Source organism: Piliocolobus tephrosceles, chromosome 12 (genome assembly GCF_002776525.5).
Source record: "Piliocolobus tephrosceles isolate RC106 chromosome 12, ASM277652v3, whole genome shotgun sequence".
NCBI classification, from domain to species: Eukaryota; Metazoa; Chordata; class Mammalia; order Primates; family Cercopithecidae; genus Piliocolobus; species Piliocolobus tephrosceles.
In genome coordinates this window covers 79,403,476-79,420,541 of record NC_045445.1, presented here as the reverse complement: position 1 = coordinate 79,420,541, position 17,066 = coordinate 79,403,476, and the positions used below count along the sequence as shown (strand labels likewise).

The following is a 17,066-nucleotide window of genomic DNA, read 5'->3' as shown; positions in this document are numbered from 1 at the left end:
TTTGCTCCACATTATGTTTTTTACTTTATATAAATGTACTTTTATTGTGATAACTCAAGTGCGCCATGGGGGTCATGTGTACTCTTAATGGTTGGAGAGCTGGTGTGGAAAACTGGTGTGGAAACCTGCATTTTTCATTAGGGTGGTTGGCTTGGAGATATCTGCTGCTAGAACCTGAGGTGTGTGACTCAGTGTTTAAGAGGAACATCTGGGTGGAAGACTGAATTCCTGTGCTCTGAAATGCCACTTGGGAACTCTGGAGAATGAAGAACAATTGACTTCAAGGTGTCTGGCTTCTGCGACTGCTAGAAAAAAATTCAGTTTGTAGCATTCCTGCATTTCCCAAAGTAGATAACTTGGAGGTTATTCAAATGAATAACTGTCCCTGAGGATTCAATTTTGGGGGAGCGATTATCTAGGAGAAGCTTTACCCTGCTCTGAACCATCAGCAGAATTTGGTGAATTGGAGCACAGGAGAATCCTACAAATGGAGTATGTCTCAGGGCATACATCAGCTATACAAGAGAGCTGGGACTTGCCTCTAGCTTCTGCAGGCACTCACCTGATGGGCCCTGGGGGAGAGGGGGAGGGGTGGTCTGGAGGAGCCGGAACAACTCTTGGCCTGGCCTCTCTGCTTCCAGAAAGAGTATTCAGGACTTGAGGGAAGCATCAGATTAAATACCAGTGAACAGTTCGAGGTCAACTTTCTGAAGTGTCAATCCTTTTCCCAGTTGTTTCATATACTCTTATTCCTTCCTTGCACTTTGGCAGATGTCCTGCCCTCCTCTTTCATTCCAGTGTGTTAACCTCATCAAAGCAGCAAAGTGGAAGAGAAAACAAGTCTGCCCTTTGCCATACTGAACAGCTATGGACCCTGAGAGGTGGTACACAGGCCTGTAAGAATGAGATACAAGTGTGTGCTTTCCAGCTTTGCTAACAGTGGGAGTTCAAAGGGGCAGAGAGGGAGGAAAGTTCATGACACTCAGCCACATCGTGTAGGGAGGCAATTTAATATTAAGTGATGCACCATCCGCCCTCCCTAGGTTCCTTCTCCCAATCAATTTGTTTTCTTTTTTCTAGAATGACTAATTATCCCTCAAGAACAATTAATTATCCAATTCCTTTTGGTGGAGAACTTAACTCCTAAAAGCCACACCAACCAACCTCAACTCTGGTTTTTCCATATCTACTGTGTGAGCTACTTAACTGACTTCTCCTACCTCCAACTGAAGGATCACCCAGTGTTTTTTGGATTATAGAATTATTATTTCCTGCTTTGTTATTCTGGGAATTTTTTATTTCTTTTGTTTGTTTTTATTTGTGTGTGTTTTCTTCATTTTTTCTTTTTGGAGACAGGCTCTGCCTCTGTCACCCAGGCTGGAGTGCAGTGGTGCAATCATGGCTCAATACAGCCTCAATCTCCCAGGCTCAAACAATCTACCCACCTCAGTCACCCCAATAGCTGGGGCCTCGCTATGTTAGCCAGGCTGGTCTTGAACTCCCGAGTTCAAGCAATCCTTCTGCCTCAGCCTCCCAAAGTGCTGGGATTATGGGTGTGAGCCACCGCACCTGGCCAGGTTTTAAGAAGTAACCTGGGCGCAGTGCAGTGGCTTGCGCCCGTAGACCCAACACTTCGGGAGGCCTAGGTGGGTGGATCTCTTGAGCCCGGGAGTTTGAGATCAGCTTGGGCAACATGGCAAAACGCCGTCTCTACAAAAAGTAAGAAATTAGCCAGGCAAGGTAGTGCATGCCTATAGTCCCAACTACTCAGGAGGATCACTTGAGCCAAGGAAGTTAAGGTTGCAGTGGGCCATGATCACACCACTGCACTCCACTCCCATCCAGCTTGGGTGACAGAGTGAGAAAAAGGAAAAAAAAAAAGGAAAGGAAAAAGGGGAAAGAACCTACAACCTCACAGGTTTTTTTTGGTTGTTGTTGTTTTTGAGACAGAGTCTCACTCTATCGCCCAGACGAGAGTGCAGTGGTGCGATCTTGGCTCACTGCTACCTCCGCCACCCGAGTTCAAGGGATTCTCCTGCCTCAGCCTCCCAAGTAGCTGGGATTACAGGCATGCACCACCACACCTGGCTAGTTGTCATAATTTTTTGTGAAGATGGGGTTTCACCATGTTGACCAGGCTGCCCAGGTTTTGTTTTTAAGAGGTAACCTGAAATTTCCTACAACACTGAATAAGGTGGTACTACTTCCTCCCCCACCCCCCCACAAAAAACAAACAACAACAACAACAAAAAAAAAAAAACATGAATTTTCTATGGGAATGAATATACCTTAATAAAGAAAATCAAGCAATACAATGGGCTATAATGACAGACTAAGAAAAACACATGATTATTTTAACGGATACAGAAAAAGTATTTAACAAAATTGAATTATCAACTCATGATCTTAAAACAATTCTGAGCAATCTAGTAATCGTAGGAAATTTCCTTAAACTGATAATGAATATCTACAAAAAACCTATAGCTAACATCATACTTAATGAAATACTGAACGCTTCCCCCTAGCCACACTAACATCAGAGACTTGGCAATGTGTGCTCCAAACACTCCCCTTTAACTTCTTACTGCAAGTCTTAGCCAATGCAGTATTTCAAGAAGATATAAAAGGCAAGCAGATTGGAAAGGAAGAAATTAAACTATCAGTATTCACATGTAAATAGTAAACTATACAGACACCACTGTATATAGAAAATGCCAAGAAATATGCATAAAAGTTCCTATAATTAATAAGTGAGTTTAGCAAAGTTGCAGGATACAAGATCAACATACCAAAAGTGACTTTCAGATGCATATACACCTATTTGCTGTTCACATCAGTGTGTTCTCTCTATAAAAGATGAAGCTATTAATATTCCCACTCTGCCCTTCCTACTCACTTCCTCTTTTGTCCCCATACACCATCTACTACATTTTTACCTTTACATTATCAAGGTAAAAATTGTTACCTTTACCTTTACATTTACATTGTCCCAATTGTCAACATTTTTAATCACTGTGTTGTCCAGATGCGGTTTATTAAATTGAAAAACAATAAATGCCATTACATTTTTTAAAAATGATTTTATTTCTATATACTAGTAATGAATGTTTGAAAATTTAAAAACCACTACCATTTACAACAGTAGAAAATGTATAAAATATTTGGTATAAATATAAAATATATCCAGGATCTATATGCTGAAAGTAGAAAAAAAATCAAGACCAAAATAAATATACAGCTATATCATGTTTGTGGCCTAAAGACAAAATATTGTGAGGATGTAAATTTTCTTCAAATTCATCTATAGATCTAATTCAATCTCAATAGATATACTAGCAGAATTTTTTATAGAAAGCAACAATTCTGAAATTTATGGAAAAGCAAAGTAGTAATCAACACGATTTTTGAGATGGATGAAGTTGTACACACTATCTAATTTTAAGACTTCCTATAAAGTAATTAGGAAAATGTAGTATTTGTGAATGGATAACAATGGAACAGAATAGGCAGCCCAGATTTAGACCCAAACAAATATAATCAATTCATTTTTTGACAAAAGTGCAAAAGCAATGCAATAAAAAAGAAACAATCTTTTCAACAAATGGTACTAGAACAATTAGATAACCATATTTTAAAAATTGAACCTTGACCCATAGCTAAACTTTATACAAACCTTTATTCAAAAAGGATAATAGATAGAAATGTAAAACTTAAAACTATAAAATTTCTGGATGAAAATATGATATAATCTTCATGACACTGGGTTAGACAAGTGTTCTTACATTGCACATCAAAAGTAAAAAAATTGATAAAGTGAATCGTATCAAAATTAAAATTTTTGCTCTAAAAAAGGCAGCGTTCAAAGAATGAAAAGACAAGTCACAGACTAGGAAAATCTATTTCCAAATAATGTATCTGACAAAGGACTTGTATCAATATATTAAAAAAATATATAAAAACAGTAAGAAAAGGAACAATCCAATAAAAAGAGCAAAAGATCTGAACAGACACTTTGCAAGAATATACCATCTTTAACTCTAAGATCATCATAAGGTTTGAGGTGATATCCTGATTTGATCATTATACAATGTACACGTGTACTGAAACATCACATTGTATCCCATAAACAATTATGTGTCAATTATAAACAAATAAAAGATAATACCATGTATCATTAGGGAATTACAAATTCTAACAACAATTAAAATTTAAATGAATATATATATACACATATATATGTATAATACAAAATTACTAAATACTGGTAAAGATACAAAGCTACTGGAACTCTCACATATTTGTAATTGGAATGTAAAATGCTAGGGAAACTTTAGAAAACAGTCTGGCACTCATTCCCACTCCAAAGCATTTACCCTATAAAAATGAGCATTTATGTCATACAAAACTTATACCTGAAAGTTTATAGCAAATTTATTCATATTCACCAAAACTAGAAACATCTTACAAGTTCATCAGTTAGTGGATGGATAATAAAACTGTGGTACATCCACACAATGAAGTACTACTCAGTGATAAAAAAGAATGAAATAATTATCCACAAAACATGGGAGAATCTTGACTGCATTTTACTAAGTGAAAGAAGCCAGACCAAAAGGGCTACATATTACATGATTCCACTTACATGACCTTCTGGAAAAGGCAAAACCATAGAGATGAAGAACAAATCGATCGTTTCCAGAGACTGAATATGGGGCAAAGGGTTGAATGGGGCAAAGGGTTGAAAAAGAGCCACCAAGAGAAATTATTAAAGTGACAGAACTTCTGTGTATGGTACTAGTGTAGAAGATACATGACTGTGCATTTGTCAAAAACCCATAGAACCATACACTAAAAAGAATGAATTTTACTGTGTGTAAATTATAAATAAAAATTTTAAAGAAATAAAGGTATATTTTTACCTATTAAATTAGCAGAGATTTACAAAAATAGAAAGGCTATGTTTTGATGAATGTATGGAGGGATATTCACATTTATACACTACTGGTGGGAATGTAATTTGCACAACTGTATTGAGGAAAACTCAACACCACCTGTAAGATGCTCTACTAAATGCTCTCATCATCCAAACCAAATAATTTTAATTCTGGAACCTTATTCTAAAGAAATAATTACAGATGTGCATAAAGGTTAATGTACAATGATGTTCTTCATTACATTTAAATTTTATAAGCAAACTTGATAATAATCAAAATGTCCAATAACATGATATCATCTAAATAAACTTTGTTAAATCCATAAGATACTCTGTAGCACTTAATATTGTATTTTTCAAAGAATGATAACATGGAAATACGCTTGTGAATTTTCAATGAAAAAATTAGATAATAAAATGGTATATACAATATGATGTCAATTTTGTTATAAAACTGTGTTATATACATAATTTTTTAAAAGACTGAAAGGACATACAGCTAAATATTACAAATTATTGTTTTCTGGCTTATAAAATTATACATATTATTTAGTTTTTAATGCATACTTTGCACTTTATTTTTTAACAATGATCACCTGTTACTTTCATCATGAAGGAAAACATTTTTTTTTTTTTACTTTTAAAAAACAAGCCCAGCCCAATCTAGCCAAGCCCATGATCTTTTCAGTTGCTGTCTTCACTCAAAATGCCACACTGTTGTCCACTGGGTGCTTATTGTCCTCTTGCTCCTTTAGGTACTGCACTCACTGGTGATAAACATCTGCCAAAATGAGAGTGCAAGTGGCAGCATCCCTCCAAGCGCATCAAATCTTTCAGTTAAACTGGCCTAGTAAGCCATAGGCTGATACTGGGATCAATCTCCATGACCCATATAGAGAATCAATGTTTTGAAAAGCTATAATGCCCACCTCATGTAATTGGGAGTTTCCCCTCTTCTAAATCTCTTCTATGAAATAATATTTTGCAACCCTTCTCCAAAGTAACTCTAGATATTCCATCATGCCCTGGGGAATGACAAACAGTAGGTCCAAGGATAGACTTTCCATTGTACTATTTCCTGATGCCAGATGTGGTGTCTGGGGATGCCTGGAGCCATTCTGTCCACTGTCCCTGTCTCATCTCACCTATCCAATTTTTTAAGCTGGCTATTTAGTACTACTTGTACTATCTCCTGTGTACTTGATCCCTTTAAGGGGAGTCACAGACCCCTTGTCACAGAATCAAAGAATTCCTCTAAGTTACAGATCTTGTTTTGGGTTGTTTCTAAATTGGGTCAAGAGAAACCGCCACAAGGGCAGCTTGACATGAGAATAGTGGCTGGCAATGACTCTCACAGTAGCAACAGAGGTATTACAGTGCAACACCTTCTCTCTAATCCACATTAAAAAGGTATGGATTTATGAAGTAAGTCTCACTGCCTGCTTCAAAGGATTACTTCAAATCCACTGAAGTAACAGATTTATGGCATCTCTCATTTTCTCCTTCCTTCCCTCCCTCCATTCCTAAGGGCAGTAAGTTCACTCCTATCTTCATTTACAAACATCAGAGATCTCAGGTTTGCCTCATTCATGTAAGCTTCTAAGTCCAATCTCCACTAAATTATGTCAAGCATTTGTAACTCCATTGTGGAATTTCATAGCCTCCTTCTCTTTCCTCTCTATTTTTAAAATCTTTAAAAATACTTATTTCAGTAATTTTTGGGGTACAAGTGGTTTTTGGTTGCAAGGATGAATTGTATAGTGGTGAAGTCTGAGATTTTCGTGTACCCATGGTACTGGTATAAAAGTAGACACATAGACCAATGGAACAGAATAGAGAACCCAGAAATACAGCCAACTACTTACAACCAACTGATCGTTAACAAAGCACACAAAAATATAAACTGGGGAAACGACATCCTACTTAATAAATGCTGCTGGGAAAAGTAGATAGCCTACATGTAGAAGAATGAAACTGAATTCATCTCTCTTACCTTACACAAAAATCAACTCAAGATAGAATAATGACTTAAATCTGAGACCGGAAACCATAAAATTTCTACAGTATAACCATGAAAAACTTTTCTGGACATTGGCCCAGGCAAAGAATTCACGACTAGGCCGGGCGCGGTGGCTCAAGCCTGTAATCCCAGCACTTTGGGAGGCCGAGACGGGCGGATCACGAGGTCAGGAGATCGAGACCATCCTGGCTAACACGGTGAAACCCCGTCTCTACTAAAAAATACAAAAAAACTAGCCGGGCGAGGTGGTGGGCGCCTGTAGTCCCAGCTACTCGGGAGGCTGAGGCAGGAGAATGGCTTAAACCCGGGAGGCGGAGCTTGCAGTGAGCTGAGATCCGGCCACTGCACTCCAGTCCAGGCGACAGAGCGAGACTCCGCCTCAAAAAAAAAAAAAAAAAAAAAAAAAATTCACGACTAAGACCCCAAAAGCAAATGCATCTGCCTCTCTTTTTATATGCAAGGGCAACATGAATGTAACTCGCAACACTCTCTAAGGTTTCATTCACTCATTCACAATAAAACTTCCAGATGGGGGCTTGTTGGAGACAAATGTCTTAGGATGATAGAAAGCAAAAAAGACCTATTGAAACTCATCAAAGTGGGGAAAGAAATGGAGGAAGGTCAGTGACAGCAAGAAATTCCCTAGGATGACTCTAGAAAAGAAAAATGAGGCAAGAGCCAGGATAAGGTGACAGAAGGTGTGAGCAAAGGTCTCCTGAGGATTCATTAGGAATGTATTTGATTCAGGCATGGTGGCTAACGCCTGTAATCCCAGCACTTTGAGAGGCCGAGGCAGGCAGATCACTTGAGGTCAGAAGTTCGAGACCAGCCTGGCCAACATGGTGAAACCCCGTCTCTACTAAAAATACAAAAATTAGCTGGGTGTGGTGGCACATGCTTGTAGTCCCAGCTATTCAAAAGGTGAGGCAGTAGAATTGTTTTAACTCAGGAGGCAGAGGTTGCAGTGAGCCAAGATGCCAAGATGGCACAACTGCACTCCGGCTTGGGCGACAGAGAAAGACTCCATCTCCCCCCTGCAAAAAAGGAAGGTATTTGAAATGCACAAGAATTTCCACTTTCCCTATACACTATCCTGCCCATCCTCAAGAGAGACAAAAACTAACCAGGACTCCTGATACTGTTTTTGTTCATATCTGTATATCCTAAAACAAGGACATGTCTGATGACCAAATCAAAAGGGGGACCTGGGATGGGGAAAGCCCTCCTACTGGTATTTAATGACCAGTTGAGACATCAGGCACAAATCCTGGGGCTGGAGTTCGCAGAGTTGCTGGCCTTGGCTACATCTCCAATGGCTGACATGAGATCAGGTAAGGTATGGGCATCAGAGTAATCAATTTGAGTATTTTTCAACTCCAGCCATAACTATGACAAATTCAACCTCAATCTTAGCATTCATGCCTCTCTGGGTCTTAAGTGATGGGAAGAAAGTGCAAATGAAAGAGGGTGACTCCCAAAGGCATATACATGGGAAAGAAAAGTGCCAGTGGAAGGAGAAAGTTATGGCATTTGTTTGATCTCATCAGTGATATGACTTACTTATAAGGCTTAAGGAAAAAGTAAACAAATATAAGCACAAGGATTGAGGTTACTTTCAAATCAGCTGACTACTCTCCTTCTATGAAGCTGGGTCATTTATTGCTGAAATCCAAACCCATCTCTGGTGGCCTATATTCCAGCAGTGGGGGGTCCACAACATTACTGAAGGCCTAACAGAGCAAGTACTCTATCATGTTTCAAGAATTTTTTTTCCGAAAACATGGGGAGCTGTATGGGAAGTAACTGTTCATATATACATATTCGTGAGTATAATAACTTCTGAAATGCGACAAGAGAAAAGAGAAATCTAAGCATGCATTTGAAAATAGCAACCTGTGGTCTGGAGAGGATCTCAATAGCGATCCCTTTGTTGAATGATGCTTTGTGAAGCTGAGATGAAGAGAGGTTGTAGTCGTCCCCTGCTACTTCTTTCCTTTTCTTCTCACTCACATGAAGTCTTCTACCAGCTCCTCCTGAGTAATAAATATAAAGCAGCCCCTACAAGAGGGGATGGGTTGTCTGAGGGCCTGATCACTTTAACACAGTGGTTCTTAAACTTCTTTTGGAATATTGAGTCATTTGGAAAATATAAAAGACACGAATCCTCTACCCAGTAAAATGTACTCAAAAGAAAAATGTCTGCATGCCATGTCAGAGGTTTTATAGACTTTCTTCTCCTAAGCTTTACCTTCCAAGTCCTTAAGGCCATCTCTCTGCCTCAATTGTCAGCCGTCTTCCATAATAGCACAGGGAAATTCTACAATATGGACCACTAAACTGGATGTATTCTGACCCCACGATGGCTTTCACGAAGTAGTTGTTACTCACCTATTGATGTGAACTTTCTTTTGTCTACCCTTTATCCTAAAAAGCTGAATTAATAGGACTGTGTCTTGCTCTGGTTAATCAATGTGTGTACTATGACTGGCTTTTTGTTGTTGTTGTTGTTGCTTTTTAAGAGCAGCACTAGCTCACTTTTCACTCAGAGGCTCTGAAGCCAAAGTACATTATGGAACATGGCCAACAAATGCGTGTAACATGTAACTAACTTAGGTCAAGATCAAGGAAAAATTTAGATCCTAAATAAATCTTTTTATGCTACTTCAAGCTGACTAGCCTGCAGCCCTTTGAAAGAGTTAGGAGACGGCCACAAGATTCCAGCAGTGCTAAGGGCTAACAGCTCCCCTAGCTGTTCTCACCAGGAATTGTTGCTCATTCTCGCACTCCTGAAGTGTGACAGACCCAAAAGAGGTGAATAGATAGTATATAGCGAGGTATCAGTCATACAGCAAATACTCAATAAAAGAAGCAATCACCTGGATCCCACCACTCTTCTAAGGCTCATCTACTATCCCACTACAGCCTCTCTTCTCTAGTATTTGCACAGTTATCATGTGCCAACCTCCAAGTCATTCCTCACAGTCACTGAAGCCTTTTGTACCTGGCCCAGTGTTCATTCTAAGCCTAGCTTCTACTGTAATCCTGGGTTACAATAATAGTCATGTAAATTATCATCTGACATCCTAGCTTCACAGGTATCTTACCACTCCCGTTTTGAAATCTAACACTCCAAAGTATACTCTGATTACAGGTCCTATCACTCCAGTTTTCCAATTACTCAGCACTCACCTTGTTCACATTAAAGCCTCTTTTTGGCCCAGACTGAGGCCACTCCTGTTCTTACTTCCTTCCATGTCCAGGTTGGATTTTTTTTTTTTTTTTTTTGAAAGGAAGTCTTGCTCTGTTACCCAGGCTGGAGTACAGTGGATGGGTTCTTGGCTCACTGCAACCTCTGCCTCCCGGGTTCAAGCGATTCTCCTGTCTCAGTCTCCCGAGTAGCTGGGATTACAGGCATGTGCCACCATGCCTAGCTAATTTTTGCATTTTTAGTAGAGACAGGGCTTCACCATGTTGGTCAGGCTGGTCTCAAACTCCTGACCTGTTATCTGCCCACCTTGGCCTTCCAAAGTGCTGGGATTACAGGCATGGGCCACCATGCCTGGCCTTAGTTTGGATTCTTAAATCCATTTCTGTGTAACTCCTCTCTTGCTAGCTGTCCACCCCTCAATCAATCAAGGCAACCAACCAAATACTGCTTAAGTGTATTTAAGTGACAATGCCCCAAAACCACTTCATATTTTCCTGAGCTTCTAACCCAGTTTCAAACTCGTTTCTTACTTTGATATACCATAAGCTCTTCTGTTAATGGTCTCACTCCAGCGTTTTGGCCTGAATATTCCTTAAAGACTCCTGTTCATATTTAGTCTTTCTGTTCCAGCAGCTTTTGTCTCCATATTCCTGTTCCTGGTCAGCTTCCTCCCCATCACCCACCTCTACAATTACAAATCTTCACCACCCTTGCCAAGTCCTCTTCCTTACTCCTATCCCTATCTCTGTGCTCCAGCAAAAAGGTAGTTCCACTTACCTAAGGCTAACCCTCCACCTGCACGTGTTCTAGAGCCATAGATTTCACCCTTCCAGCTTCACCTGCATCATCTTTCAAGATCATCTTCCATCCATTATCATCTCTCTCTTTCTCACATCTACAGTGACGCCCTTCTCAATTCCTTCTGCCCCATGGTCTGCAAACACACTCAATTTTTTTCTCATGTTAAATGATTCACTGTAAGGCCCTGGATAAGTGGTTTTAACTTGTATTCTGGTTGTTACATCTACAACCAGAAAAGCTTCTCACAAAATAATGATTAAGTACAATAAATAAGATAAAGAAAATATGAACCTGGTGAGAGGTGAACAGGAGAGTGGAGGCTTACCTGTCAGTGCAGGTAAGGGGATAGCTGGGGTAAGGTTGAAAGGGGAAAACTTTAAATATCAGCCACAGGAGCAAACCTCAGACTGTGAGGATGAGGTTTCTGTTCAGACAATGAGCACTCTGGTCCAACCCAGGGAGCAACTAGCAGCAATTACAGTAGCAGCAGCAGCTATGCAACATCAGCAAGTAGCTAAGACTAAAATGCAGGCATAGAAATGAAGTATTTCATAGAAAACAGAATAGCAAATATGACATATGAGGCACTTGTGCTGCTACCCCCCCTTCTCCCACCCTCAGCAGACTTCACTAAATAGTTATAAATGTCTTTCACACTGAGATAAGACCTGGTTTCAGAATCTTTTTATAAAACAATCAGGGCAGGCATTATCAATCAATTAGAGATGGTACTTGAGACGAAGTGTATTTGCTATCATTGCACTACACAGAAAAGTCCTCAACAAAAGAATTAGAAGACAGGAATAAGCTTCAGGAGTAAGCATTCTGAAGAGAGCTTGGACGTTGTTGGCAACTGGCGGGGACAAGCTGAGCCCATGGAGATCACAGAGCAGGCGCCCAATTAATGTCTGTTGATGATTCATTTTTTCATTCAACAAACATTTAATGAGGCCTACAATGTGCACCGGATTAGGCACTGCGAATACAAAGATGAGTAAGGCACTGTCCTTGCCCTTAAGGAATTTAAGGTCTGGTAGACGACAGCCATAGACACGGACAATGATAATACAACCTGCTAAGTGCTAGGACACTTAGCAGGTTGTATTATATCCATCCGAGTAGGATTTCTTCAGAGGAGCACCATTCCAGGTTGCTGCTGGATCCATGAAGTCCTCCCAGGCACCAGGATCTGCTGTTGTTTTTGTCACAGTTGGGCGTCCCAAGATCTAACAATAATAGTTGTAATTACTGTATAGAGTGCCTATGACAAACACTTTACAAATATCTTCATGGAAACTCTGAAAATTAATAGTTACATTAGAGGAAGAAACTGAAGGTCAATGAGTTTAAGTCACACAGCCAGCAAGCAGTTGAATCAGGTTTCAAATCCAGTTTTGACAAAGTCTAATGCATTTTTGTGTTCAGGATAACCTTTATGCAGGTGTAATACAACAACTTTTCAACAGTTTTCTATTTGGAACTAAGAGCAAAGGGAATAGATTAGTGACTAGTACATGGAGTGATTAATCTGGTTTCCCACTCTACCTGGCAGAGAAATAAAAGGTGAAATAACCTCACACATACCATTGAAAACTTTGAAGTCAGTTACTGTTTTACTTTCTCAACCCTAACATCATCACTGATCATTCAAAATATAAGTATCTCTAGTCAAATCTCTTCTTTTAATACTTGTCATAGTCAACACCATTATTAGCAACAACAGTTGATACAGCATTTAGCATATTCCAGGCCTGTTCTAAGCAATGTACATAATTAGTCCCTTTAAGTACTTTTTACCCCCATCATTGAAAATAATATTATTCCTATTTTACGTAAGAGAAAACAGAGTCCTAGGGAAGTGAAGGATCACACTCAAGACCACATTGGTAAGTTTGACAGCAGATTTGAGCCCAGGCTACATAGTCCCAAGACCCAAACTCTCACTTTACATAGCTCTGCTGCACTGCTCAGGTCCTCCTTTCCCAACTCCTGATGGCAAGTTATACAAGGCCCCCTGAAAAACCCAGTCCTACTTACATAAAATCTCCTCTGGTCTAACCATATGACCAGAATCTAACCATTCTGGTCATAGAAAGCCATTCTCTAAATCCCAAGTATCAATACTCGGAGCCTTAATTGGAAAATTTCCCAAAGAACATTGAGTTTAGAATATACCTTTGAAAAAAGAGAAAATAAACACTGGATATGTTTAGGTTTTTAATTATTGAATTTTTTTTTTTACTTGCAGATATAGCCATAAATGTTTTAAGATCCATAAGCAAACTAAAGCAATTATGCCAATAATGACTAAGGCCACTGCTTCCTCAATTGAGTCTTTGATATAAAAGCCTTCACTTTTGGTTAATTACAAAAACAAAAACAAAAACAAAAAAACTTTGGGAGGTATGTGTCACTGAGAGTAGGCCCGCTACTGATGAGAAGGACCAGCAACTTAGCAACACCATCAAATGTCTGCTGCAATTCAGGTGTCTAGGTGTCTCCCTGAGAATCAACATTTCATATACAGCTGTTCCCAGAAAACAATCTTGCACAACCTGTACAGTCAAGTTATGATCTAAAAGGAGTTAATTGCAACATTCATACAAAGAATATGACAGTATTTTTCATCAAAGTCTTTTTCTATAAGTTTTTCTATAACTTTTCCTATAAGTTCTATTATATCTATAGTCATAGTCATGTGCTGCCTAACAATGTTTAGGTCAATGATTAACCTCATATATGACAGGTGTCCCACAAAATCATATCATATTTTTACTGTACCTTTTCTATGTTTATATATATTTAGGTACACAAATACTTACCATTCTGTTATAATTGCCTACAGTATTCAGTACAGTCATATGCTGTACAGGTTTGTAGCCTAGGAGCAATAGGCTATGCCATATAGCCTAGGTGTGTAATAGGTTATACCACTTAGAGAGGTTTGTGTTAATATACTCAATGATGTTCACAGGACAAAATCACCTAAAAATTCATTTCTCAAAACATATCCCCGTTGCTAAGCAATGCATGACTAAATTTGTATAACTTCCTAAGAGATTATCCCCTCTTTGCCACTCCCACTCCTTTCAGCCCTACATCATTTCTCATCTTAGCCACTGTAGTATCCTTCTAACTCATCTCCCTGTCCAGATTTGAAAACATTCCTGAACACACCCCACACTACTGCCAGTGATCATCTAAAAGCACCCCTTTCTGAAAACACTTATAATGAAATCCAAATCCCATGGCATACCATATAAAGTCCTATTCCTGCCTACATATTCAACCTAATTTAGAGAACTATTTGTAGTTCCCCAAACTCATACTACTTCCAATGTCCATGCTTTTGCTCGGAAAGCCTTTCTCTGTTTTTCACCTAGTCAAAAGGTGACTTTACTTCTTTAAAGACTCAACTCACATACCAGGTGCTCTGAGCTCTATCATCTCCAGACTCTGTAAAATGATTTCTCTTTGAACCCCAGAGTATCTTGTACATACCTCCATTGTAGAGCATACCATACTGTTGTAATTCCATGTGTACATAGACGTTGATCTCTCCCACTAGACTGAGAACTCCTTGAGGACGGGGACGGTGTCTAATTCATCTCCATATCCCCATTACCCAGCACAGTGCCTGGCAGCTCAGATGACATTAGAGAGGAGAGATGCTGAATATGCAGGAGTGAGAATAAAGCAATGTTCTTGAATAGTGGTACAATACAAATATGCTGAATGAATTGAAGCTATAGAAAAACATTTTGGCTGAATATTGTAAAGAGGTCTCAAAAGAAGGGACAAGCTAACTCAAGGAGGAGTCCCCAGTTACCAAGTAAACTTACTCAGAAGTCAAAAGACCATTTGTTGGGTATGTTATCCAGGGACTTGAACTGGGGTTAGTTTAAAATAATCTATTTGGGATACAAGACTTTTAAGGTCCTCCCATCCTGGAGCTTCTAAATCTATGATCTGTGCCATAGTCAAGAGAGCCATCATTCTGAGAGTCTATGTCACAGAGTGAACGGTGACTCCCACAGTTGTAGACAAAAGCTAAAAGCAGATCACAAACTTATAACTCATTTGGTCGGGTGCGGTAGTCGACACCTGTAATCCCAGTACTTTGGGTGGCTGAGGTGGGCAGATCACTTGAGCCCAGGAGTTTAAGACCAGCCTGGACAACATAGGAAAACCCCATCTATATGAAAAATACAAAACTTAGCTAGGCATGGTGACATGTACCTGTAGTCCCAGCTACCCAGGAGGCGGAGGTGGAAGGATCATCTGAGCACAGGGAGGCGGAGGCTGTAGTGAGCTGGGATTGTACCATGGCACTCCAGCCTGAGCAACAGAGTGAGACCTTGTCTTAAAACGATACAAAAACAAACAAAAAACCCCTTTTGAAGCTGGTGCAGGAAGTGTTTTTAAGGCCAACAAGAAGGACCTCATGACCCTAACTATATCCTCTACAAGCTGCTACCTAATGTTTTCAATTCCCCCTTAAAACCTTTGGTGCCTTTCATTCATGTTTGCTAAAATGCCACTTAATCTAATATGTTGAGCTAGTATCAATTAACTTTACACTACATAGTAGTTACAAGGAACACACCATCGGTTCCCATACCCTGTGAGATCTAATCCAACCCTCTTCCCTTAACACAAATCTAAGAACACCCACCAAATGTCCAGATTTTTAACTCTGGTACTCAGTTTCTTGAAGTGCAAAATACAGAAGTTGTATTGAATAATTCTCCACATCCCTTCTTATGATATTCTAAAGAGCTTCTGATCCTGTTTTCCACCTATAAATTAGACACATTGGTGAATCTGTTCTTATTCCTAACCAAACTGTTACAAGGGTCTAATAAAACCATGTTTGTAAAAAGCTTCTAGAAACAATAAAGTACAAAAATAAAATAATTACCTAAAAATAAAAATAAAAAGGTTGGGCTCGGTGGCTCACCCCTATAATCCCAGGACTTTGGAAGGCTTAGGTGGAATGACTGCTCGAGCCCAGGAGTTCAAGACCAACCTGGCCTGGCCAACACAGACAGATGGAAAGGAAAGGAAAAAGGAAAGGACAGGACAGGGGGAGGAAGGGAGGGAGGAAGGGAGAGAGGAAGGGAGGGAGGAAGGAAGAAAGGAAGAAAGAACGAATTGCTATGCAAATTTAGGAGAATTAAGCTATGTGTTGGGGAGTGTGGCCTGCTTAGAAAACCCACTCTACCTCTCTAACATGCCTCAGAGGGTTGGTGTGATGATTAAATGGGAACATGTAAAGCAGCACACTCATTTGCCAATCGAGATCTTCACAAAATCTCAGGAATAAAGGTGACCTTCAAGTGCATGTAATCCAACTCATTCCACCCCAAGGAGATTCTGAAGTTCAATTCCCAGTGTTCATACAAGCCTCTAAGTGTCACTTCCAAGAATCATCTTTGGAGAGTCCATAAAACTGCCTCTCTATTAATTAGAACTGCCTTCAAAAGCAGCAAAAGACAACTGTCCCTGACCCAATAAGAGATCTGAAAACAGACAGAAGACAACAAAGCAAAGACAAATTCTTCTTTTTGGAGTTCTCTTACAATATAAACAGCTCTACTGCCTATGATGCTTCTCATAAGATCTACATTCATCTCTTCTCTCCATATCTTGGATGTTCTCCTCCAGCTTCCTCTCAAAGAGTTGCTCTTAGAATTAAAACAAAACTACCAAATGAGACAGAATTCTTAACTTCTTTGGTTCCAAATACTTTTTATTTTCTTTTTTCTTTTCTTTTCTTTTTTTGTGAAATGGAGTCTCACTCTGTCACCCAGGCTGGAGTGGCACGATCTTGGCCCACTGCAATCTCCGCCTCCCAGGTTCCAGCCTCCCGAGTAGCTGGGATTACAGGTGGCACTACCATGCCCAGCTAATTTTTGTATTTTTAGTAGCGACGGGGTTTCGCCATGTTGGCCAGGCTGGTCTCAAACTCCTGACCTCAAGTGATTCACCCACCTCAGCCTCCAACTGCTGGGATTACAGGCCAGCTGGCCCCAAATACCTACCTACGTACCTACCTAATTTCCTTCCTTCTTTCTCTTCTTTTTTCTTTTTGACAGAATCTC

At 39.6% G+C, this 17,066-nt stretch overlaps 1 long non-coding RNA gene across 4 annotated transcripts in view; it reads right to left on the bottom strand.

The window, feature by feature from the left end:
- Positions 1-2,524: 2,524 nt before the first annotated feature.
- Positions 2,525-17,066, bottom strand: part of LOC111536206 — an 82,320-nt gene continuing 67,778 nt past the window's right edge. For all 4 annotated transcript variants that reach the window (XR_002729673.1, XR_002729671.1, XR_002729672.1 and 1 more), the window contains exons 6-7: positions 8,847-9,011; positions 2,525-5,714 (exon numbers count right to left, since the gene is read on the bottom strand). This is a non-coding gene — a long non-coding RNA (uncharacterized LOC111536206). The remainder of the gene's footprint in view (positions 5,715-8,846; positions 9,012-17,066) is intronic.